A 27,396-nucleotide genomic window follows, 5' to 3' on the forward strand; every position below is an offset into this window, starting at 1 on the left:
AGCTAGTATTATTTAAATAAGAATACTGTGATGGAGTTCATGACATAGTGCCCCAAATTATGACATCTTGGCCTATTTAATTTTTTAAGCAGAAGAAATTTGAGAAATGGTAGGTGCTAGCAGGACTCTGTGACCTTCCCTTGAAGCAGGTCTTAAGACTCTCAAATGAGAGGTGCACTCCTTATGCCCAGAGGAAAGGAGCAATCTTATCTCTGAAAATGGAGAAATGCCAAGAAGAATCTGAAAGAACAGCTCTTGTTAAATTCCCCCTAGTTTATTACTAGTAACTCACAGATCTTTTGGTCCAATGACATTTTCTCATGACTCCTCATACCTCTTTAAATCTAACCTAAAGACACTCAGGTTTATCTTCAGATCTTCATTTCCTTATAAAGATTCCCATGTAATGTAAAACTTACATTAATTAAAGCTGTACACTTTTCTCCTTCTAATTTGTCTTTTGGTACAGGATACCTAGCCAAGAACTTAGAAGGGTAGAAATAAAATATATTTTTTACTCTTCTACAATTGCTTTGTGTTTATTTACTTCTTTTACAATGCTTTGTTTTAATTTTACAATTGACCTTAATTTAGTTATTACAGAAATTTTCTAACACATTCAAGAAGTGAAAACATTTTCCTACAACTTAAAAATCCAGAAGCAATTGAAAAAGAATTATTTGATTTTAAAGAGATAAGCTAACCCACCAACAAATATAAAAACTATACATAATATATTAAGACAAATATCAAACTTTGAAAAATCTACAACTCATGATACTTATTAACTTAACATTTATTTTGGAGAAACATTTCTCTAAGTGGCTAATTTTAATGTTTAGTTCATACTAAAGGTTACCGAAGCCCAAACTTTTTTACACCTTGTGCTCTGTCTGTTAGCATTTACCAATTCTCTTATACATGTCAATCCTTAATTGTTTAACCAATGGCAACTAAGGTTAACTCAAGTTTACTCAGTAACAAATGAAAAATATGATGTATGTTGCCCAATGTTTGGCTAAATTGGGATCTGTTCACATGAGAAAAAAATCTAGTTATTGCCACCTTGCTGAGAAATATAATAAAGAGATGAATGCAAGTGGAAAGAACCAAAACTGTGGAAAGATAATGAAGAATTGTGTGAGTTGTCATACATTCTAATACCAGTTGAGTTATCTGTTTTCACTAACTCCATTCTAACTGAAATCAGTTGCTTAATTTGTCTGTTTTTGTTATTCATAAATATTGGCCAAGGTAAATTAAATAAATAAATATATATATATATATATATACACACACATATATTTGTTATATATATGTGTGTGTATATATACATATATGTACATATATACACATATATAATGTATGTATACATATATACATATATGCACATATGTGTATATATGTATATGTGTGTATATATATGTATGTGTGTGTGTGTATATATATGTGTAGATATATATGTGTTTGTATATATATATATATATATATATATATACACACATATATATATGATGGGGATGGAGGCCAGGTGGCCCAGGGATTGTAAGACAGGGACAAGTAGACAGAGATGGCACAGATGGCATTCATGCTGGGATATTGCAATAAATGCCCCAGGCCTGGTGGAAGCCCCTGGGAAGGGCAGTTCCTGAGCACTCCTGGGTTGCACCAAGAGCCTCACCAAGTCCATCTCACTGGTCAGAAAATCCCCAACCACTTCCCAGTCTGGGGACCCAGGAAGCTCCAAGAAGTTGTTCACCAAGAACTTCTGAAACAAAACTAAATTGCCTGGTAACTACACCCAGGACAAGATGCAGAAGCTTTGTGATGCAGTGAAATGCACATAGGGTATACCTCAATAAGATACAATGTAGAAGAGCTCTGCCAAACTAGTGAAAATCTTTTTTCTCACAAAGACTACCACTCTACCAGCAGCTGCTCCAAGCCTGTGAAGATCATGAATGGGTAGAAATCCTTACCTCTGGAGAAGACTCAATAGATAGTGTTTTATTTATTTATTTATTAGATGGAGTTTTGCTCATGTTTCCCAGGCTGGAGTGCAATGGTGCTATCTCAGCTCACCGCAACCTCTGCCTCCCGGGTTCAAGTGACTCTCCTGCCTCAGCCTCCCAAGTAGCTGGGATTGCAGGCAATGGCCAGCACGCCTGGCTAATTTGGTAATTTTAGTAAAGACGAAGTTTCTCCATGTTGGTCAGGCTGGTCTTGAACTCCTGACCTCTGGTGATCCCCCCACCTCGGCCTCCCAAAGTGCTGGGATTACAAGTTTGAGCTACTGCACCTAGTTTTTTTTTATTTTTAAGGAAGTTTAATACATGTTGACAAGATCACTGCAGACAAATGATCATGATTAGAAGCATTTTCTTGTTTTTTAATCACACTTTTGCACATCAGAACTCCAGCCTTCCTTCTGTCTGGGATATGAGTTGAAAATAGTTAGAAACTATATTATTAGTGATGAAATGGATTGGAGTAAAATCATTGATATCATTCTTCCATTAATTGAATGAGAGAAAGATTGTGAAGCCCTAGACAGAACCTTATTATAAATTTACAGATATGTTCTCTCATCTTCAGTTACATAAAGATTCACTTAAACCGAAATGTTTGGAAGAGACTCATTGTTTACATGCTACAGAAGGCCAAAGGTTAATTCAAGAAACAGATGATCTAGAATATCTTAACCACATAAGTAGACATTTGGAAGAATAAGGAGATTCAGTAATTACATATTTAGGAGACAGAACATAGAAATCACTGATTGCTTTTGTGGACAGATAGCTATTAGGAGAACATTTTACAGCAATTCTGCAGAAAAAGCCTGACTACTTACTTGATGAGAACAAAGTGCTCAATCTTCCACAGAGAAATCAACTGTTCAGCTGGGTGAAAGGCAGGCAGAAGTTGCTGCTGTAGCATTGGAGTGAATACATCAAGACTTTGAGGAAAACAATTGTCATAAATCCTGAGAAATACAAATATGTGGTACAAGACCTGCTGACCTGCTGGAGTTCAAGGACAAAGGGGGCCACATGACAAAGATTTGCTAGAAGAATGAGAGATTTTTCAACCTGATGGGGTACTTCCAGATGTTCTTCAACAGAGATGAACAAGAGACCAAAAAAGCCTGCAGACCTCATCACAAAGTATGTTGATTCAAAGTTAGAAGTGAGCAAAAAAGAAACAGTGAACAAAGAGCTAGAAAGGATCCTGGACAAGATTATGATAATATTTAGTTTCCTTCACAATAAAGATGTATGTATTAGTCTGTTCTTGCATGGCTATAAAGAACTAATAGTTTTAAATACATTAATTTATTTTTTAAAAAAGATTTAATTTACTCACAGTGCCATAGGCTATATAGAAAGTGTGGCTGGGGAGGCCTCAAGAAAGTTTCAATCATGGCAGAAGTCAAAGTGAAAGCAAGCACATCTTGCATGGCTCAAGCAGGAGGAAGATAGTGAAGGAGGAGGTGCTACCCATTTTTAAAAAAAGCAGATCTGGTGAGAACTCTGTCACAAGAGAGCACTAGAGGGATGGTGCTAAACCATAAAAAACCACCCCCATGATCCAATCACCTCCCATCAGGCCCCACCTCCAACAATGGGGATTATAATCCAACATGAGATAGGAGTGAGGACACACAGAAAACGATATTATTCCTCCCTTGGCCCCTCCCCAGTCTCACGCTTCTCTCACATTTTAAAACATAACTGTGCCTTCCCAACAGTCCCCCAATGTCTTAACTCATTTTAGCATGAATTCAAAGTCTAAGTCCAAAGTCTCATATGAGACTAGGCAAGTCCCTTTCACCTATAAGCCTGAAAAATTAAAAACAAGTTACTAGTTAGTTCCAAAATAAATGGTGGCACAGGCATTGGGCAAACACTCCCAATCCAAAAGGGAGAAACTGGGCAAAACAAAGGGGCTACAGGACCCATGAAAGTCTGAAACCCAGCAGGGCAGTCATTACATCTTAACGCTCCAAAACTATCACCTTGGACTACATGTCTCACATCCAGGCAACATTGATGCAAGGACTGGGCTCACAAGGCCTTGGGAAGCTCTTCCCCTCTGGCCCTACAGCGTAAAGCCCCCACAGCTGCTTTCACAGACTGGTGTTGAGTGTCTGCAGCTTTATCAGGTGCATGATGCAAGCTGTTGGTGGATCTACCATTCTGGGGTCTTGAGGATTGTGGCTCTCTCCTCACAGCTCCAATAGGCACTGCCCCAGTGGGGACCCTTTATGGGGACTCCAACTCCACATTTCCCGTCCACACTTCTTTAGTAGAGGTTGTCCATGAGGGCTCCACCCCTGTATCATACTTCTACCTGAACATCTGGGTGTTTCTTTATATCTTCTGAAATCTTAGGATCTGAAATCCCAAGCCTCAACTGTTTCCCTCTGTGCATTTGCAGGCTTAACACCACATGGAAGTCACCAAGGCTTAAGGCTTGGACCTTCTGGAGGAGCGGCCTGAGATGTATATGGAACTTTTTTATGTATGGCTGGAGTTGGAGCATCTGGGATACAACAAACAGTGCTCTGAGATTGCACAGGGCAATGGGTCCCTGGGCCTGGCCCAGGAAACCATTTTTTCCTCCTAGAACTCCATGCCTGTGATGGGAATGGTTGCCATGAAGGTCTCTGAAAGGCCTTCCAGGTGTTTTTGTCATTGTCTTGGCTATTAATATGCAGCTCCTCTTTACTTAAGCAAATTCCGTAGTTGGCTTGAGTTCCTCCCCTAAAAATGGGTTTTTCTTTTCTCTCACATGATCAGGCTTCAAATTTTCCAAACTTGTATGCTCTGCTTCCCTTTTCAATACAATTTCCAGTTTCAGATCATCTGTTAGCTCACACATATGAACGTATGCTACTAGAAGCACCCAGGTTAAATATTGAATGCTTTGCTGCTTAGAAATTTCTTCCACCAGATACCCTAAATTATCTCTCTCAAGCTCAGAGTTCCACAGATCCCTAGAGCAGGGGCACAATGCTGCCAGTGTCTGTGATAAAGCATAGCAAGAGTAACTTTTACTTCATTTTCCAATAAGTTCCTAATGTCTCTCAGAGACCACCTCGGCCTGAACTTCACTGTCCATATTACTATCAGCATTTTGGTCACAACTATTCAACAAGTCTCTAGAAAGTCCCAAACTCTGCTCATCTTTTAGTCTTCTATCTGAGCCCTCCAAAGTCTTCCAACCTTCTCCCATTACCCAATTCCAAAGCTGCTTTGACATTTTCAGATGTCATTATAGCAATACTCCTGGTAGCAATTTTCTTTATTACAGTGCGAAACCGTATCAATGTATTTGAAACATTCTATAAAAAAAAATTGACAAGAATATTTTTTGATGGAAAAATTGCCTCAGTTGATGCTAAAAAAGCTGTGTTGTCAAAGTTCACACATGAGTACAATGTGGCCTTTAGCAGCAAACTGAAACACATGTTCAAAAACATGAAGCTTTCAAAGTACATTACGGTTAATTTGAAGCAGCATGTGAAAAATAAAAGTGAACCAGTCCCTATAGAACTCACAGTAAATATTCTTAGTATGGAATACTGGTCAGCACCCATGCCCAGGGAAGTACACTTAACTCAAGAAATAATTAAGATTCAGGAAGTATATTGCCAGTATGACATTTTATCTTGGAAAGCACAGTGGTCAAAAATGTCAATGACAGACTACAATGGGGCGTGCTGTTTTAAAAGCAGAGTTTATGGAAAGGAAGACAGTGTTACAGGCATTCCTCTTCAAGGTGTTCATGTGTCTCATGCTCAATGGGGGAGACAGATTTAGCTTTGAGTAAATAACTATGGACACTAGGAGAGAAGATAGTGAATTCCAGAACGTAATAGTCCCTGTCTTAGGGAAAAGGACATGTTCTGATTAAAAGTCCTAAAGAAAGGAAGGTAAAAGATGGAGAGAAATTCTTCTTTAACAGAGAATATATGTAGAAGTTGTTTAGAATAAAGATCCATCAAATATATGTGAAGAAAATCATTGAGGACCACGTTATTACCACAGGGAGAGTATTGTTTCAGAATAGACAATATCAGATTGTCTACATATATATATATATATATAGAGAGAGAGAGAGAAAGAGAGAGAGAGAGGTTGAATTACAAAATGAAAGTTCAGTGGTGATGTTAGCATGGCAACTATGACAAAGATACATTTGTATCTGAAGGCGTTTTCAGAAAAAATTTTCTGAAAACATTTAAAGCACTTTATGTTTCTATAATAACATGTTTTGTTTTGATTATAAACTACCAAAAAAACTTCAGTTGTGGTGTAAGTGTTGATCAAAGAAAAAGTTTGAACAACTTCAACAGAATTTAATGAGTGGAAAATAGGGAATGACTTATTTTCCATATATTTACCTTTCCTGTTCCCATTACTTCCCCTTCTGTCCAGAAGTTTAAAATCACTTTTCTTCACCTTCTCAGCCTAACATATGTATTAGCCTCAGTCATGGCCACCTACTTGAGTTTCATTACTTTGTAAAACTGCTATGCCTAATCAAACTTTTTTATGTTAATTTGTATGTAGTCAGTTTAATTTCTGGCACTGAAGCAAATGAACCAAAGATAGGTAAAGAAAAAAGATATTTTCCTCCCCTACAATGCGGTTGACAGATTTCTGTAATTCTTTTGTCAGTTTCACTGCAAGCATAGTTACTCTGCTGTCTAGTTCAAAGTCTTTAACAATTATTGTTTTACATTTGTATTATCTATTTATTGTAGTAGAATTAGTGTGAGCTAATCTTTTTCTAACTTAGCAAAATAGCAATTGATATTGTGAAAACGCACTGATTCAACATTAAAGTCAAAATAAGATTTACTTCACACTGTGCTTTCCCTTTTGGTAACCATTCATGAAATCCATTTATTCCTACCACATGCAATTGCAAACTAGATTTGTTGGTATGAGGTTTTAGATTTTTTTAAATATCAAGTCCTAAAGGGTGGAAATTAAGAGCAACATTTATTAATAATAGTATTAAAAATGAACCTCAAATACTCTGATGAAATTTAGAGAACAAAATTAAAATATTGTTTTAAATAAATACATAATAGTGGAAATGTTGTGATTGTCAACCAAAATGAATGATGGAGATGTAAGTATCAAATTATTGAAGTTTATTGAACCACCTTGTGGGTGCAGCATCTGTGGTTGTTTTTTCCCAAAAATGTTTTCAGAAAGTTTAGTATTTATCCATTTTCTTTAAAAACAGAGAGGGGAAGTTGCAGTGGGGCAAATGATTACACACTTATGAGAATTTGGTTAATGCCCAGTAAATCTATGTTTTATATAAGAAAAGGCCTGCATTTGGGAAGTTCAAAGGAATTATTAATCTCGTCTTTTTCTGTACCTGGGAAGATAAGCTAGTAGGCCTTTGAAAGAGCGGGTTTTTGTTTAGCCCTTAAAGAAGAAAAAGTAGTTTAATTATGCATAGGAGTTTTACAAAGTAATGAGACTCAAGTAGGTGGCCATGACTGAGGCTGATATATATATGTTAGGGTAAACAGAAGAAAAGTGATTTTGGACTTCTGGACAGAAGGGGAAGTAATGGGAAGACGAGGGGTAAATATATGGTAAATAAGTCATTCCCTATTCTTCACTTTTTAAATTCTGTTGACATTAATTTGTTGAATGCTTGTCTTTCATCAAAACTTACACCACAACTTTCAAGGTTTCTCTGGGGTTCCCTTGGCCAAGAGGGGGTCCATTGAGAAAATTAGGGGCTTAGAATTTTACTTTTATTTTTCATAAAAAATATTTTTTACTTTCTTATAGATGGCAAGATAATACTTCTTATCTTTCTACATGTCTAAATGGAAAACATTCAAGGAAACAGCTTTTATCTTCAATTCTAGTTACATTCAAGTGATATAATATTAAAATAAATACATAGACATCATTAACAACTAAAAGTTAAAGTTGAGAATTTTTAATTATACTACTGAATTTTTATGTCTACTGTTTAAAAATTATTGCTTGAATCAATTACCATAAAGTTTTTCTTTATTTTGCTCTTTTAATTTCATTCATACAAAAATATTTTTATGTGTGTTTCTGTATGTCTCCCCAAACCACAAAATTTTCACTCTTGAGTTCATAGCTTTTTAAATGTAACAAGTCTATGATCATGACAGGATTTTGATAAACATTTGGTGACATGAGCATGGTTATAGTTTAGTAAAATGTAAAGACATGTGAATAATCAACGTACCAGTTGTTACCTACCTTAAAATTATTACGCTATATATTTATAAGCCATTGGGAGAGTGTGACTGTGAGTCTGATGTGATTGTCATCAAATTGGGAAAACTTTGGAGAAAATATAACTTCTCATCTTAGACTTTGAGCATAGTTTGGAAACCACTAAAGATATTCTTTAGTTCCAGAAGTGCCTACTTATCTAAATAATCTATACCACTGGAATTAATCTAATAATTTGATATTCTAAAGCATATTTACCAGGCAGGAGTACCAGATTCACAAATTCTTAAGATGGGTTGTGAGACATTGAGGAATAAAGGAGAACAGTTCAAAAAGTAACAGGAAATAGGTCAAACCAATGGAAGGCATAATTAGCTAACATCAAGTGTAACTTTCAAGTGTCCTGTTAATTAAGATCAATTTTGAAGAAGATAGTGTTTTTTCTCATATCTTTTTCAATTACAATACTTCAAATTTTAAATAACTTCCATATGTGTCAATGAATTTTTATATATTTAGGTAAAATTATATTAATAAAATGACGTAAAAAAGTATTTTTGGAATTACTTAATTGAAATAAAATTATCAATACATTTTATTTATATTTAACCTGATATCCTGTGAAGAACAACAGGAGATGTAAATGACAATAGAGTATTATTATACAAAATGTATATGATTTTTGTATTATTGAATAGTTATATACATAAAATAAGCAATATTTATTAACATTCATATGCTATTAATATAATTAATATGATATATTAACAGTCATTTAAGAAATTCTATGCTATATTTTAAGGGTATTGATAGTTGAACAGAAATTATGATTGTTACATTATACTAATAAAATGTTAATTATAAATAATATTTTTAACCACATCAAGCAACTTAAAATTTGTGATACAGTAAATTTACAGAGAAATCAGGCAGTTAGCATGGCTTAAAACAATATAAAAATCAGTGAATCTTGTGTCCTATAAATACAGATTGCTAAATTGGTCACATACTAAATGACAATTTCTTTAGCAATGAATTATCTAGAATAATTTGTGTGGGTGGTTTCCTCAAACAGGTCATCATTAGCATTAATTAAGTCTGGTCAATAATCTTAAAAATACAGCAGTTTACCTGTAGACTTAGAGAAATAATTTTGTTTAATATAGTAATAATACTAACAATAATTACAACAGAACTAATTAAATTGATCTGCCAAGATGATAAAATTTTGGAATAACCTGTAAAGTATTTATACTTTTTTTAGTAGAACAAGAATTTTTTTTCCTTCTAGAAATGATAACATCCTATAGGTATGTATTTTCTTCAGGAAAATATTTTACATTTCTCTTACCTCTAATTAAACAGACCTAGATAAATAGTTAAGTAAAACTGTAAGGAAACAATATCATTAATCACCTAATTTAGTTCACCAAATTTATGTATATATTTATTCTACATGGAAACACTAAAGCTTATTAATATAAAATGTTTGCTTCATTTTAGGTGCCATTCCTATACTAAAAGTTGTATAATTTGTATAAATCTTCTGGCTAATAAAAGTATTATTACAGAGTAGCATACACAGCTCCTATTTTGCATAATTAAATTGTAAATGACAACCATATGAGCCTCCATATGTTCTATCAGTTTCTTTACTTTTTTGTACTCTCCTATGCATCAAATGACAATGTTAATAACCATTACCACATAACGAAACTAAATGTACACATATTTATCTAAAGTGTCCATATTAGAGTCATTATGAGACAGTAACCTTTACTGATTCACAAGTTCAAACACAAACACAAATGCTGGAAATATGTTTAATCCTTTATCATCTTGAATTACCCTGTAATATTGTTTGAATGTGTCCCCCAAATTTCATGTGTTAAAACCTTAATTGTCAAATTCATATGTTGACTGAAAGTAGAGATTTTGGAAGATAATTAAGACGAGATAAGGTCATCAGGGTGAGGCCCCCATAATGGAAGTTATGTCTTTATAAAAGGAGGAAAAGAGACCTGAGGTGCAGACATGCTCTTGGCCTCTCTTCTTGTGATGCCCTCTGCCACGTTATGATGCAGTTGGGAGTCCTTCACCAGATGAAGCCCCTCAACCTTGGACTTCCCAGTATCCAGAACCACAAGAAATAAATTTCTTTTCTTTCTAAATTACCCAGTTTATTGTATTCAGCAATAGCAACAAGTAATGAAATTAGACACCCTGTTAATTCAGGGAATTTTACAATAACTTTGGAAAAGCTGCCACCTAGAAGGTTCTCTCTTGCCTAGAATCCCAAAGGCAGATATATTTTATGCAAACCATATACATTTCTTTCTTTCAGGGAAACCATATACATTTTAAAGACAACGTTCCAATGTTTGAGAAAGGTGAATTGTATCCTGACTGGGCACTTGCCACAAATAGAGAAGAGTGAGAGACAGAAAGGCAGAGAGATGGAAGGAAAGAAGAAAAGAAAGAAGGAAGGAAAAAAGGAAATAGTATTTTTTCCATCTCTGTATATTTATTTGATGTCACAATTTAAAAGTGGTGTACCAGAGGTTGAGAGTTCTCAGGCATAGAAAAAACAAACTGTTTATTATATTCCTAATATAGTTCATTAAAAAAAATCACTTTATTTTGAAGAGTGAGTGGATGGCCTGCTGCTGATATGTTACTGAATATGTATTGTTTTTACTTCAACAGCTATTCATAGAAGTTCTAGATATGGGAACAAGTGTCGTAGTGATAATAGCAGAGTTTTCACACTTTGATTAATCTATTTTTATGCATAATTTAATAGGACTTTCAATAATTGCAAGAACTTAAACACTTGTCTGTTTTGCTTAGTTGCTTAAAGTGTTTAAAAGTTATCTGAAACTATGGTGTCTTTATATTTCTGGAATTTATTTTAGCATTTGGTAGGAAAATTTTGTCCTTATATAACATTAGTGTAGTTAAAACAGAGAAAGGGAGAAAACTCAAATGAATCTTTAAGGTTTAATGAGAGATTCAGCACTGTGGGGACCTAATATGTACTGTGTTTAGTAAATTTAGATAATTGATAATGGTGACATGAGTCACTTCAGTGGAATTCTGAAAATCAGAGTCGTAAGATGTAGAATATATGGAGATCAGGTAAATGGATGCAAAACATAGGCAATTCTTTTACATAAAGGTATGTTTTGCATCTTATTAAGTATACTTAATATTTTATAATATTAGTAATTTTGTTTTGCAAATTATTCTTAGAGTTTATTTCTTCTTTGGGGTCAGAATTTATACTGCAGTACATTAGCTCTTTTGGCTGACAAGACAAAACACATTCCTAAATTGTACATTTTCATGGAATTTGTAAATTTATATACATGTATTAATACTACCTTAATAATCACTAAAATTTTGCCGTAATATTACAGTGACTAACATTTAATCAAAGTAGATGAGATAGGTCTTTCTTAGAATTAGATAGATAGTTAATAGAAAGAAAGAATGTAATCATAGGCAATAGGTAGATATAAATAGAGATTCAGTATTTATGCATTTTATCCTTTTTTTTTCTAAGGATAGTGTTCTTTAGAGGAACTCCATACAGGTGGTTTACCAGTAGTTTGTTCTTTAAATTGCTGAAAAAATGTCTCAAATATATCTACATATTTGGGTAGCTTCTACATTTTTGCTTTTGTGAATAAAATAATCTTTACTGTTTTGCCATTCCATTTTCAAATGTGTGTTTTATAAATACTCCCTCTCAGTATATGGTTTGTTTTTCATTTTTCTTAATGGTATCTTCCATACAGAACACTTTTTAAAAATTTTTTATGAACTCGATTTTATCTTTCTTAGCAACTTTATGCTTCATATTTGTTTGTGTCTGGTGTTTGCATATTGCAATGTCACAAATATATTCTTTCTTAGAACTTTTGTAGTTTGTACATTTACACTGCAGTATTTGACTTATTTTGTACTAATTTTTGTATTTGTTTGATGTAAAAATTGAGATTCTTTTTTTCAAAATAGTGATCAGATTTTTCTGCATAATTCGTTAAGAAGAATAGCACTTCTTATTCAGTTACATTGACGTTTTATTTCTTTAAATTTAATTGGCTGTATTCCTGGATCAATTTCTGAATTCTATTCTGTTGATTTAAATGTCTTTGCTTATGCAAATATATCATTATCTTGCTTAAGGAATTATTATTATGTTTTGAATTCAGGTAATAAAAGTTCATCCAACTTAGTAACTCTTCAAAATTGCTTTATCTATTTAAATCCTTTGCATTTTAATACAAATTTAAAGGTTAACTTGTTAATTTCTATTTTTAAATGGCTAGCTTAGATTTGGCTTAGGACTGCATTGAACCTATAGGTCAATTTGGAGAGAACTGGTATCTTAATATGGAATTTTTTTATTCAAGAAGATTTAATACATCTAACTGATTTCAAGTTCGATTTCTATCTGCAATGTTTTGTTTTTCAATGCATAGGTATATTAGTTTGCTAGGGCTGCAATAAGAGAATACCAAGCATGAGGGACTTAAAGAAGAGGAACTTAGTTTTTTACATTTTTGGAGGTCTTGAAGTGTAAGGTTAAGGCACTGGCACGTTTGGTTTCCTCTAAGGCATCTCTTGCTGTGGCTTGAAAATGAACATCCTCTTGCTGTATATTCACAAAGTCATCCTTTAATGAAATGGCTTCCTTTTCACCTAATATCTCTTTAAAGGCCCTACCTCCCAATATGGTAACATTCTAAAGCAATGGAGATTTAGGGGCTTCAGCCTATAAATTTTGGGGAATACAATTTAGCCCATAACAATACATCTCACAAGAATGTTAATTGTTCTGACTACATATTGCATATTTCAAACTTTAAATTAATGTGCAAGCTTAAATGTTTTAAAATAATCTCAGTAATCACTGAAACAATTATAGCTATAATAATGAAATCAAAAATTTTCTGTGCCCTTTAAAGTGTTGCCAAGATATAAAAGTATTTTTACTTTTTTACATTTTGTGTATATATACGTGTGTGTGTTTGTGCGTGTACAGTCAGCTTTTTATACCCATGTGTAATGAATTTGAGAATTCAACAAACCTCAGATCAAAAATTTTTTTAAATTAAATAAAAACCAATACAATAATAAAAATAATACAAATAAAAATGTAGTATAACTACAACTTACACAGCACTTACATAGTGTTAGGTATTATAAATTATCTGGAGATAATTCAAAACCTACAGAAGAATGTTCATAGGTTACATGCAAATGCTATACAATTTTTTGAGACAGAGTTTTGCTCTATTGCCTAGGCTAGAAAGCAGTGGCAAAATATCCCATTTTATGTAAGGGACTTGAGCGTTCCCAGATTTGGGTATCTGTATGAGGTGGGTGAGGTATGATGGGGGATTGTCCTGAAACCAATCTCCTATTGATAATAAGAGATGACTGACTATATCAGTAACCAATTCTATTGTAGGTTAGGAAAGTCTACAGAAATATTTTAACAAACAATATTTATTTAGTACAATGTAATTTTTTTACTGTGTATGTGAGTCTACTCAGGTAGGATGTTGGATGGGGTGGCCAAAAAATAGAAAATGTTTTTTTCTTTATTATTGTTATTATTTCCAAATTTTATTTTAAATTCAGGGGTACATGTGCAGGTTTGTTACATAAGTAAATGTGTGCTATGATGGTTTGCTGTACACATCTTCCAATCATCAGGTATTAAGCCTAGAATCCATTAGCTATTCTTTCTGATGCTGTCCCTCCTCCTACCTCCTACTCTCTCTCCAACAGGCCTCAGGGTGTTTTGTTCCACCCCCCGCCCCACAGCATATGTCCACGTGTCCTCATCATTCATTTCCCACATATAAGTTCCTGCATTTGTTTGCTAAGAATAACGGCCTCCAGCTCCATCCATGTCCCTAAAAATGATATGATCTCATTTTTTATAGCTGCATACTATTCCATGTTGTATATGTACCATGTTTTCTTTATCCAGTCTATCTCTGATGGACATTTAGGTTGATTCCATGTCTTTGCTACTGTGCACAGTGCTGCAATGAACATATGAGAGCATGTTTCTTTGTAATAGAACAATTTATATTCCTTTGGGCATATACCCAGTAATGGGACACCAGAGGTATGAAGAAGAGCTGGTACCATTCATACTAAAAGTATTCCAAAAAAAATTGAAAAGAGGAACTCCTCCATAACTTATTCTATGAGGCCAGCAGCATCCTGGTACAAAAACCTGGCAGAGATACAACAAAAAAGGGAAAACTTCAGGCCAATATGCTTGATGAACATCAATGCAAAATTCCTCAACAAAATACTTGCAAAGTGAATTCATTGGCACATCAAAAATCTAATCCACCATGATACAGTAGGCTTCATCCTTGGGATGCAAGACTGGTTCAACATATGCAAATCAACAAATGTGATTCATCACATAAACAGAACTAAAGACAAAAACCACTTGATTATTTCAATGGATGCAGAAAAGGCCTTCAATAAAATTTAACATCCATTCATGTTAAAAACTCTCAAAAACTGTATACTGAAGGAAAATACCTCAAAATAATAAGAGCCGTCTATGACAAACCCACAGCCAGTATCATACTGAATGGACAAAAACTGAAAGCATTCCCTTGAAAGTCAGTGCAAGACAAGGATGCACTCTCTCATCACTCTTATTCAACATAGTATTAAAAGTTCTGGCCAGGGCAATCAGGCAAGAGAAAGAAATAAAGTGTATTCAAATAAGAAGTGAAGAAGTCAAATTATTTTTGTTTGCAAATGACATGATTCTATACTAGAAAACCCCATCATCTCAGCCCAGAAGCTTCTTAAGCTGATAAACAACTTGAGCAAAGTTTCAGGATACAAAATCAATGTGCAAAAGTCACAAGCATTCTTATGTACCAACAACAGGCAAGCTGAGAGGCAAATCACGAATGAACTCACATTCACAATTGCCACAAAAAGAATAAAATACCTAGGAATACAGCTAACAAGGTAAGTGAAGAACCTCTTCAAGAAGAACTGCAAACCATTGCTCAAAGAAACCAGAGATGACACAAACAAATGGAAAAACACTCCATGCTCACGGATAGGAAGAATCAATATCGTGAAAATGGCCATAATGCCCAAAGCAATGTATAGATTTAATGTTATTTTCAGTAAACTACCATTGATATTATTCACATAATTAGAAAAAACTATTTTAAATTTCATATGAAACCAAAAAGAGCCCCAACAGCCAAGGCAATCCTAAGGAAAAAAAAAAAAGCTGGAGCAATCACACTACCCAACTTCAAACTATGTTACAAGGCTACAGTAACAAAAACAGCATGGTACTGGTACAAAACCAGACACATAGACCAACGGAACAGAATAGAGAACCCAGAAACAAGACTGCACACCTACAATCACCAGATTTTTTAAAAACGTGACAAAAACAAGCAATGGGGAAAGGAGTCCCTGTTTAATAAATGGTTCTGGGAGAACTTGCTAGCCATATGAAGAAAATTGAAACTGGATTCCTTCCTTACACCATATACAAAAATCAACTCAAAGGGATTAAAGACCCAAAACAGTAAAAACCCTAGAAGAAAACCTAGGCAATACCATTCAGGGCATTGGTAATACCATTCAGGCAATACCATTCAGGGCAAGGTTTTATTACAAAGATGCCAAAAGCGATTGCATCAAAAGCAAATATTGACAAATGAGATCTAATTAAACTAAACAGCTTGTGTATGGCAAAAGAAACTATGAACAAAGTAAACAACTTTCAGAATGGAAGAAAATCTTTGTAATCTATCCATCTTCCAAACGTCTGATACTTAGCATCTATAAGAAACTTAAACAAATTTACAAGAAAAAAATAAACAATGCCATTAAAAAGTAGGAAAAGACATGATCAGACAATTCCCAAAAGAAGACATACATACAGCCAACAATCATATGAAAAAAATGCTCAATATCACACATAAAAAGAGATCATTTTATTCATCATAAACTCTTTGCTCTTTCCTAATCATTAGAGAAATGCAAATCAAACCCACAATGAGATACCATCTCACACCAGTCAGAATGGCTATTATTAAAAAGTCAATAAACAACAAATGCTGGTAAGGTTGTAGAAAAAAATAAATGCTTTTACACCACTGGAGTGAGTGTAAATTAGTTCAACCATTGTGGAAGACAGTGCAGCTTTCCTCAAAGACCTAGAGGTAGTACAGTGTAATTTAAAGTATTAAAAACATTGACCATTAAAGCACTTTATTTTCTTGTGAAAAATTTATCAAAAATAGTTTAAATACTATATTTTCATTACCCAATTTTGTGAAATATCAAGTGGATTTATTACCAAGTGACAGAAGGCAGATGACAACATAAGTATAAATTATGCTGTCTGTGAATGAACTAAGTAACAGATGCACAATGATCAATCACTAACAGACTTTGAAATAAGTAAAGTTTCAGATTCTTGGTCATTGGTAATGATGTGCATCTTTTATTTACATAGTGATTTGTAAGCTGACAGTATATATATATTTATATATAATGTATATATAAATATATATTTGACAGTATATATACATATATATTTGTAAGCTGACAGTATATATATACACAGGCATACATATGACAGTGTGTATGTGTATATATATATATATATATATATATATGTAAACACAAACACACACATATCACACACACATATATATAATTGTAGTAGATTGTTGAGGCTAGATTTATTTAACTAAACTATGGTAACTGAAGGAGTTTGTGCATATCAGAAATGTACAAAGTGAAGGTTGTCTGCACTTTAATGTCAATTTCCAATGTCTCATTGCTATTTTACAGAAATTGAATTGATTTTCTGTAAACTATCTTACTTCATTTAGGTTTTATCTCATCTCTTTGGTAAATACCCACAGTATCTACATGTATAATTGTATCATCTTCTACTACAGACATATGTTACTTTATCTTATTCATTCTGTATGCATAGTGCACTTGTAGGACTGCTAGTGCAATATTGAATAAAAGTGATAACATCAGACAAGCCTGCTTATTTTCTTATCTAAATAAAGAAAAGTTTTCAATCATTCACAATTAAGCATAATGATTGATGGAGGTTTTTGTAGCTGCGCAATTACAGACTAAGGAAATTTACTTTTATTTCTAGCTTACAGATAATTTTTTCATAATGATTTATTAAATATTGTTAAATGTCAAAATGCTCATACTTTTTTTCTCCCTTTTTTAATATGACAAACAATACCAGTTGATTTTCAAGTGTTAAACCAATCTTGCATTCTTGGAACGCATGTTCTATATGCGTTCTATATGGTATAGAACACATGTTCTATACCACTCATTATGCTGTTTTGGGGGTGAATTTGTGTATATTCAGAGGAATATTAGTATATATATTAGTATCAGCTCTTGAACAATGGAGGGCTTAAAAACACCAACTACCAGCACAGCTGAAAATTTGTATATAACTTTTGATCCCCCCAAATCTTAACTACAAATAGTCTAGTGTTGACTGGAAGCATTACCAATAACTTAAACTGTCAACAAATATTTTATATGTTACACGTTTTATATAATGTACTCTTACAATAAAGTAAGCTAGAGAAAGTGACATGTTATTTTAAAAATCACAAGGAAGAGAAAATATGTTCACTATTCACTAAATGAAAGTGGGTCACCATAAAGATTTTTATCATTTTCACATTGAGTAGGCTGAGGAGGAAGAACAGCAATGATTAGTCTTGCTGTCTCAGGCGTGCTAGCGATGAAAGAAAATCTGCATATAAGCAGATCCTTGCAGTTTAAATCTGCATTTGCATATAAAATACAAAAGAGAATGTAAACATTTTAAGCAATAAAATAAAAACCTTTAAAATATATTTGGTTGAAATTTCAGAAAGAGACAAGAGAATGATTGAGGTAGAGAAACATTTAAAAATATATTGACTGAAAATTCTCTCATCTGATGATAAAGCCAGCCACAGAAAAAGGAAGCTCCATGAACCGCAAATAGCATACATAAAATTACATTGAGGTACATCATAGTAAAACTCTGAACATCAAAGGCAAAAATAACCTCAAAGAAGCCAAGAGAAAAAAGATTAGATTACATTCAAAGGGACAACAAAAAAAGAAAGAGATTATTTTTCAGTGAGAACAATGTAAGCCAAAGACCTGAAATATGTAATTTTGTGGACCTTAACAATATCTTCAGAGAATTAAACAAATAGTGACAAAGTTTTTATTAGGAGAACTGCACCAGAACTGCAAAATATCAAAATATTCTTCAGACACTTGGAATTTTATTTATTAAGACATTTGGAAAGAATATTATTTGCTTTCCCACTAGTATTTTAGATCGTTTTTTCACTTTAGGTATTAGGCTAAAACTCAGAAGGAAGTTTATTTTTGGATAAAGAATTAAAAGAAATGTGAAGGTTAAGTGAATGAGTAAATCTGAATAAATCCTGACATATAAAACAATGATATTTTAGAGATGTAAAATATATATAGATCTTAAATAGCCAGTAACAATAGCACACTAGTCAGATAAGGTAATGTTGGTGCCAGAATACTAGAATGGCCTCACATTTTTATCAGTAAATCAAGAATACCACTTTACCTCCTGGTATGGTAACTCATGCCTGTAATCTCAACACTTTGAGAGTCTGATGCAGGACGATTACTAGAGGCCAGGAGTTCAAGACCAGCCTCAGCAATATAGTGAGCCTCTGTCTTAAAAAATAAATAAATAAATAAATAAATAAATAGCTGATTGTACCACTACACTCCAGCCCAGGGGATAGAGAGACACTTGGTCTCAAAAAGAGAATAAAGGTGACAGTATGGGAAAGACAGAGACTGGTCACCAGCCCTCAGCCCCTCCTATACAAAAAAATATATATAAAAAGGTAAAGAAAGGCTACCAGTTTACTAGTTCTAATTACTAAGGTAAACTTTAAGAACTTTAAAAATGATATACGTTTATAACCAACTAGTGCATGAAAGTGGACTCACGCAGTTCAAACTCATGTTGTTCAGTGTTGACTGTAGTTTACTTTTTATATAATTGGTTTGTCCACTTTAGGTATTAGGCTAAAGCTTCCCTTATGGAATGATGGTATTTTCTTCTCCTCTATTTTCTGTAAAAGTTTATGTGAGATAGATATTATTCACTATTTAAAATTGAATACCATTCGCCAAGGAAGTAATCTGGACCTAGTTTTTTGTTTTGCTTTTTCTTAGGATTTTTATGGGACAATTATTTTCTAAGGAAATAAAACTAATTCTTGGTAAATCTGTTTTGATAATTTATTTCTTTAAAATAGTTGGTCTGTTCTATCAAAATGGTTGACTTTATTTGCAAAATGTTAATTTTATCATTATTATTTGATGTCCATGGGATTTACATTTCCCTTTACTTATCATTTATGCTATTGGTTTTTTTGTGTTTCTTTCTTGTTTTTTGATCAGCCTAGGAATAAATATATTAATTGCATGGATCTTTTCAAAAATCAGTTTGGGGTTTTTAAAATTTTCATTATAATTATAATTATTATTATTATTTGCTTTCCCACTAGTATTTTAGATCATTAAATTCAGGCCTGTATTTATTTTTATATATAATTAAAACATTTAAAGCTATGAATTATATTCTGTGCTCTTCTGTAGCTGCATCTAATTAAATTTGAAAAATATTCCTTTAAATGTAATTCAATTAATTTATTAAAAGCTACATAAAATAATGTAACTAAGTATAACATATGGAATATCAAAAAATATATACTTTTCTTTTTTTGACTCTCATGTGCGTACAGCATTTATTTCTAAATATATCATAAACCTACAGTTCATTTTTATTATATTACTTGAAAGAGTCAATTATTTTTAATAAGAATATAAATGAAACATAAAGTTTTAAAAATGTCTGCTCATATATATATATATACTATTTCCTCATCCCTGCTTTTCCTCCAGCAGTTTTACTTCTGATGGCAAAACTTTAACTTATTTTCAGTGCAGGTGTGCTGACTTCAAGTGTCTCAGCTTTGCTTTGACCGTAATTTTTTTTTTTAATTTGAGCTTCATTTTAGGGAGATTTTTTTTTTAACCATGTGTAGAACTCTTTTTAAAAATTTTAATTTTAATTTAGTTTAATTTAATTTTATTTTATTTTTACAGAGACAGGATCTCTCTATGTTGCCAGAGCTAGCCTTGAACTCCTGGGCTCAAGAAATCATCCACCTCTTCCTCCCAAAGTTCTGAAATTACAGGTGTGAGCTAGCACGGGCGGCCCTATAATTCTTGGGTAAGGTTTTTTTTGTTTTTAGCATTTGAAGAATTGAAGCTTTTCATCATTTTTTAAATTACGTAGTTTCTGAAGAGAAGTCTGTTATAGAGTGTCTTTTTGTTCTTCTATATACAGTGTGTATTTTGTGTGTTGATATTTTCCTTTTATTATAGGTTTCTGGAATTTGATTATGATGTGACTTATTATTGTTTTCTATGTGTATATATTACTTGGTGGTTTTTTAGTTCCCTAGATATGTGGGTTTATCACTTCATTAAATTTAGTAAAAGCTCGTCCATAATGTCTTTAAATATTTATACCTTCCAGCCTCTCTCCTTCTGTATTCCCAATAAACTTTTGTTAGGCTACTTGTTATTATCCCATAGGAACCAATAATTTGTTAATACTTTCTTTTTTCCTCATTGTGCTTCATTTCCCTAGTTTTTATTATGTCTTCAAATTCTGTAAGATTTTCTTCTACAGTATTGAATTTACCATAACTTCTATTCTAGTGATTTTTTTTTTTTTACATTTTGATACTATAGTTTTCATCCTTGAAGTTTCTTTTTTATATTTTCCATTTTTCTTCTCACAATGTTTAGGCTTTTTCTTTCCTATATGAACATAACTATAATATCAGTTTTAATATATTTCCTAAAATATTGTGTTGTTTCTATCATCTCTGGATCTTTTTTCTATTGACATATTATTTTCTTTTATGTATGATTGCATGTTCCTGCTTGTTGGCACATTTATTAGTATTTGGATAGCGTACATATTTAATTTTATCTTATACAGTGTCTGGATATATGTCTCTTTTTAAAGAATATTAGGCTTTCTTTCTTATTTTAAGCTTTGTTAAGAAATTCCTAGAATACATTATACATTACTGAACATTTGCCCTAATATTAAGACATAGCTGTCACAGAGTAGTACTGAATTTTCTTGTGGCTTATTGAAAATCAGTTACATTCAAGCTATGGAGAAACTCTCAAAAGGTCATTTTTTAATCAAAATTTGTGGTGTTTTTCACATTTGTTTGTCATAGTGTTCAAAAAAAATTTTTTTTAACAGAATTTCATGTCAACTAGTGGAGCTCTTTTCCTGAATCTCCCTCTTCTCTGCACCTCTGCCCTGAAATTTGCAGACATGCAATAATCTCTCCTAAAATTGGGTCGCTATCTTGAAGACTCAGCAAGACTATTGCTTGGGATATTCCTCCTGGCTCCATGCTGTTAATGTTTTTCAAGCCATAAAGACCAGAAAATTAAAGGTCTTTCTCTGTTAAACTCAGTCCTTTCAATGACCACTGACCATTATTTGATTTTTGATGTCTGAGAATAATTACTGCTTTTTAAAAATTTCGTACAGTTTTATTTTTGTTCATGGTAGGAGTGTACATCTGGTTCCTCTGATTGTAGTATGGTCAGAAACATTATTGAAGATATACACACACACATACACACAAACACACAGACACACTTCCAGGCAGTTTTTCAGAAGGTCTGTATAGTGTCTCATTGTCTCAAACATGGTCCATTTCCATTTTGTACCAGGCAAATTATTGATCTTTAATGTAAGTTTGTTGTTAAAATTAGGGTTTATAAGTTTTTGCTCAATATTTTAAATCATTTACTGGGCAAAGTTTTGCTAGATTTACATGGGATTCTAGTTTACAGGGTTCTTTGCCTGTCCTAGTAAAGCAAATTATTTTGTAGTCTTTCTGTTCTAAAGGAATAGTACTTGAAAGTTTGAGCCTTTCATGATGCATTGTTTGTGATACACTCTTCCTGCTTTTGCTTGCAAGAAAATAATTTGTCCCAAAGAAATAAGTATATCACGGTGTGTTGTTTTTCTTCTAAACTTGAACTCATTTAATTTGGAGTTTATGAATCAAGGTAAATAGACACTTATGATAATAAATGTAGAATTAAGTTGGCTGACTCTAAAAATAAGTGTTAAGTGGGTGTGCAGTGGTTAAGTGTGAATGGGTGGAAGAGGTGCTATTTTTATTTTTGGAAAGTAAACCTAATGTTTATATCAATAAATTCATATTATAATTTCTCAATCTTTATAATAGTACTTATCCTTTGGCAATGCAAATGGTATTACCGATTTATCCAGGAGTATGTTTATAAATCTAACTCCATTAGATATTACAATTAGTATTTATTTTTCTCATATATAACCCATATTTGTCTTATTCCAAGGTTGAAAGCTGCTATTATATTTTGTGATGTCTTTATAGGTATTGTAATGGATTATTGAAACAATATATAATTTTACAAACACAAACTATATGTCTGCTGTAGTGAAATCTGAAAGCTTGTTTTTTGGACATGGGAAAAAACATAAATACATTTCTTGATTTAGAAATACTACTCCACAAAAGAATTAGGAACTATTATTGTTGATATATTATTTGTGTGATTTAGCACTCAGATTAATTTGCCATGCATAACAAAGTAACTTTCTAGTAGCACAATCAAGTGGATTCAGTCATTATGGAGTAATGAAGTAATTTTTATTTTTGAAATTATTTATTCAAAATGCCAGAGTTACATCATGTGATCTCTTCCTGTGAAAGATTTAATGTGTTATCAAATATCATTCAAATATTTCTGATACATATTGAAAGATAATGTATTTAAGGAAATCATTGATTTTATTATATTTCCCCGATTGGTAAGTAATAATTCTAAAAGTCAGGAATAAAAGTAACACGTTTATAATACTGAACAAACTATTTCATTTTACTAATTTCTATAAAATATAATGCTATAAGTTTAAAAGGAAAGATTTATCTCAACTTTGTGTTTAAAGAAGTAGAAAATGAAAGTGTAAGAGATCCATAATGTCTGGATATAAGTAAAAATGAATAAAAAGAGTGCAGTATTTTAGTTCGTTGTCTTAACCATTGCTAGAACTACATTTTTGCAGAATTTTTTTCTCCATAGTTTGTGGTAAAATTAGCCATTAAGATCATTTTGCATGAGATTTGAAGGTAATATTGAAGCGATTTTATGCTCTGTAGATTAATTTAGAGAGACAAGTAGCACCGTACCTCCCATGACTTGTTACTCAGCTTATTGGTTGACTTATTAATTGGCTCACCTTATTAATGAAGTAGAGCAGCTAGGCCTTCATGTCTACTGCCGTCTTTCTAGGTTTGTGTTGTCCTTAGCTTTGAGCAGGTCACGTGCAAGTCGTTTGCATCATTGAGGTTGGAAGCTGTGAAAAATAGAGCACAAACTGAACAAAACGTCCTAGTTTGTCCTCATGGGTTCCAATTTCCTCTTTCATGTTCTTGGCTTCCATGCTTAGATTTTATTCATGACTATCAGCTCTCCTGACTTTCATAGATTTCAGAAGTCCCACCAAATATAGAGACAACAGCCTTCGATATGTGTTTTAACCATCTCCAAAATAATTAAAGTCTAACTCCTATAACTCTTATATCATAATATTCTTGGTAGTTCTGCTTCCATGGCTGAATCCTAAATAATACACATATATAAATTGAGAAATACATATATATATATATATATATTCTTTTATGTTCAAGCTTCAGTTTTCTCACCTGTAGTATGTGAAAATTGTCATGTCCTCACAAACTTGTGATATCAAAAATCCTAAAATATGTGTAGTACTTAAGGCTCAATCTGTCAACGTACTAAATATGTACTCTGTGATAGGAAGAATAACAACGATATTATGCTTGACCTGCTAAATATCATTGTATTATTTCCTTTTTTCTCAAATACATATTGTATTTTTCAAGACCAGGCATGGTGGCTCACACCTGCAACCCCAGCACTTTGGAAGGCAGAAGCAGGAGTATCACTTGTGCCCAGGAGTTCAAGACCAGTCTGGGCAACACAGATAGAACCTGTCTCTTCCAAAATTTTTGAAAAAAGTTAGTTGGACCTCGTGCTGCACATCTGTAGTTCCAACTAATTAGGAGGCTAAAATAAGAGATTCACTTGAGCTTGGGAGGTTGCGGCTGCAGTGAATCATGATTGCATCACTGCACTCCAGCCTGAGTGACAGAGTGAGACCCTGTCTCAAAAAAATCATATATGTATATGTATTTTGTACATATAGAATATAGTATTAATATGTATATTAATATAAAATATGTAAATACATTTTATACATATAGAAACTTTAGACAAATTAAACTTAGCAGAGTTTGAATAAGGAACATTTCATGAATCAAGCAGCACTCAGAACCAGAGAGGTTTGGAGAGAGTCACTCAGTAATATGTGTAGTAAACTTACATCACATGGTTGGCTATAGCTAGATGTTCGTCTATTTGGGAATAGAGTAATGAGGCATTTGCCTTATTTGGGTATAGTCTGATTACTTGGCTGTGTGTGATTGACTGAAGCCCAACTATTCGTAATTGGCTAAAACCCAGCTATTTGTAAATAAAATATAGACTCCTAAATTAAGTTTTTGTTTCTTTTTTGCATGCTGTCAGATTGCAGTTTGTTATGCAGGAACTCAAAGTACATAGATAATCTCAGGTTAAGGGTCTCCAGCTTATTTTTTCTAACATTTATAATAGCCAAATAATGAGGAAACAATGCTTATACTTTTTACAATTACTTATATAAGTAATTTTACGTGAAATTACTGAGTCATTTGTTCTTAAAATATTTATAAATATTTAGATATAATTCTTCATGTGAACAAGTATTATTTTGCATAAATGCTATACATTTAGAGTTAAAAATATTTTATTTATATTTTATGTCCATTAGGATAAATAGAAATATCCATGTAAATTTATAATCTCTTATTTCTAAAAATTAAGAATTAACTTTTTCAAAATTTAAGGTTGCATGTCTGGAAATATAATACTTGTGCTGTTTTCTGTTATGATATTCAATCAGCAAAACAGTCATTTAAAATGTTTTATTCACAGAAAATTTTCTCTGTAACATTTTAATAATTCAAATATTTTTAATAATTTAGATTTCCCACTTTCTTTGTTAAAAAAAAAAAAATCCGGATGAGTGCAGCAGCTCACGCCTGTAATCCCAACATTTTGTGAGGCTGAGGCGGGTGGATCACCTGAGGTCAGGAGTTCAAGACCAGCCTGGCCAACGTGGGGAAACCCTGTCTCTACTAAAAGTACAAAAATTGGCTGAGCATGGTGGCGGGTTTCTGCAATCCCAGCTACATGGGAGACTAAGGAAAGAGAATCGCTTGACAAACCTGGGAGGAGGAGGTTGCAGTGAGCCACGTCGCTCCACTGCGCTCCAGCCTGGGTGATAGAGCAAGACTGTGTCTAAAAAAACAAAAACAAACAAACAAACAAAAACAAAAAAACCTATAGAAAAAGTTTCAGTTTCAGCACTCAAGAATGAACTTGCAGAATTCCAGGATTCTTAGAACATTCATATTTTCATTTTCGACTCTACACATCAGCATTATATTAAAGCCTTCTTAATTTTACATTTATTACATTGTTTTCTAAAGAAGTGAATCTCAATTTTGAAATTAAGTTTAAAAATATTATGAAATAAAATAAAGTTTTCATTGGAGAACATGACTACCCCACAAGAGACTATTAGCAATTTCATCCTATGGCTCTACAATAAAACATGCTGTGTAAAAGTGATTCATTTGAAGTTACTTGTACATTTGAATGCAAACTACCCAATCATGAAAAATGAGGCTTCCGTTTTCTATAAAAATAAACTAGGAGGCAATGCTTTGCTGGCAAAGCCGTTTGAGCTCCTCAGTTCATAACTATTTATGGTAACATAAACAGATGTCTTTGCTCACACTGTGAACTGCTTTGCAATATTAATTTAACATTACTTTATATCCTAAAGTGAATGTAGGTGACTTGTTTTAGGATCTAATAAAACCAGCCCTGATGTAGAGATCCTGTGGGAAATTATACAATAACGTTACCTCCATAAATAATTTTCTTCTTATGAAATCATAATCCCCATTACAATTTTAGAACAGTTATTTAATATTATGATTTCCACATTAATATCTTAGGTACAAATGTAATTTTTAAAATGAAAACATACTTTTCAAGAAGACATTCCTTTGGGAAAATAAGTTCTCACTTCTAAATTTAAAGTAGAATAAAATAAATATTGGCTGAGTCACCAATTGCTTATTGACAGTAAAATTACTTTTTAATTAACAGAACAATTTTTCTCTGAGAAAATGTTATGATGCTAGTGCCCAGTAAATTGTAACTAGGAAAGTTGATAATAACTACTCATATATGAATAACATCAATGCTGTCTCTGAAAATTATGCATATCTTTAAAATTCCTGAGAAACATTTAAGAATAAAATATTATCCTAAATGCAGTAGTTCTGTCTGCCCAAATGCATTCACCAACACACATATATTAATACATCTATTGGAAGCAGTATTATATAATAGAAAGAGCAAAGATTTGAAGTTTAAAAAAAAACAGTTCTCATCTGAGTTCAAACAGCTGTAAAGCTTTTCATTTGCCCCTCAACACTAATCTCCTCATCTAGAAAACTGGAATAAAAATGGCCACTGTCTACTTTTGTGGTAATGCATTTTTAAAGATTAAATTATATAAAAATTACAAAATGTTTAATTCAATGCTAGGCACATAGCATTGTTTCTAATTTGCGTATTAAAACGTTTCTTGGTATATGTATTTAATAACATGAGAATAAATCCAGTGTCTTTATATTAGGTCCTAAGAAAAATAATACCTCTAATTAAATAATCCTAAAGACACTTCCAAAAATGCTGACTTAAGAAAATAAAAATTAAAAAATAACCT

At 32.6% G+C, this 27,396-nt stretch overlaps 1 protein-coding gene across 1 annotated transcript in view; it reads right to left on the reverse strand.

The window, feature by feature from the left end:
• LOC129480234 (alpha-actinin-4-like) overlaps positions 1 to 27,396 on the reverse strand; it is a 176,582-nt gene that overhangs the window by 142,009 nt on the left and 7,177 nt on the right. The window contains exon 2 of the mRNA XM_063637956.1: positions 23,710 to 23,826. The gene's annotated coding sequence lies outside the window, so the exon portion shown is untranslated. The remainder of the gene's footprint in view (positions 1 to 23,709; positions 23,827 to 27,396) is intronic.

The sequence above is a fragment of the Symphalangus syndactylus genome, chromosome 4 (genome assembly GCF_028878055.3).
Source record: "Symphalangus syndactylus isolate Jambi chromosome 4, NHGRI_mSymSyn1-v2.1_pri, whole genome shotgun sequence".
NCBI classification, from domain to species: domain Eukaryota; kingdom Metazoa; phylum Chordata; class Mammalia; order Primates; family Hylobatidae; genus Symphalangus; species Symphalangus syndactylus.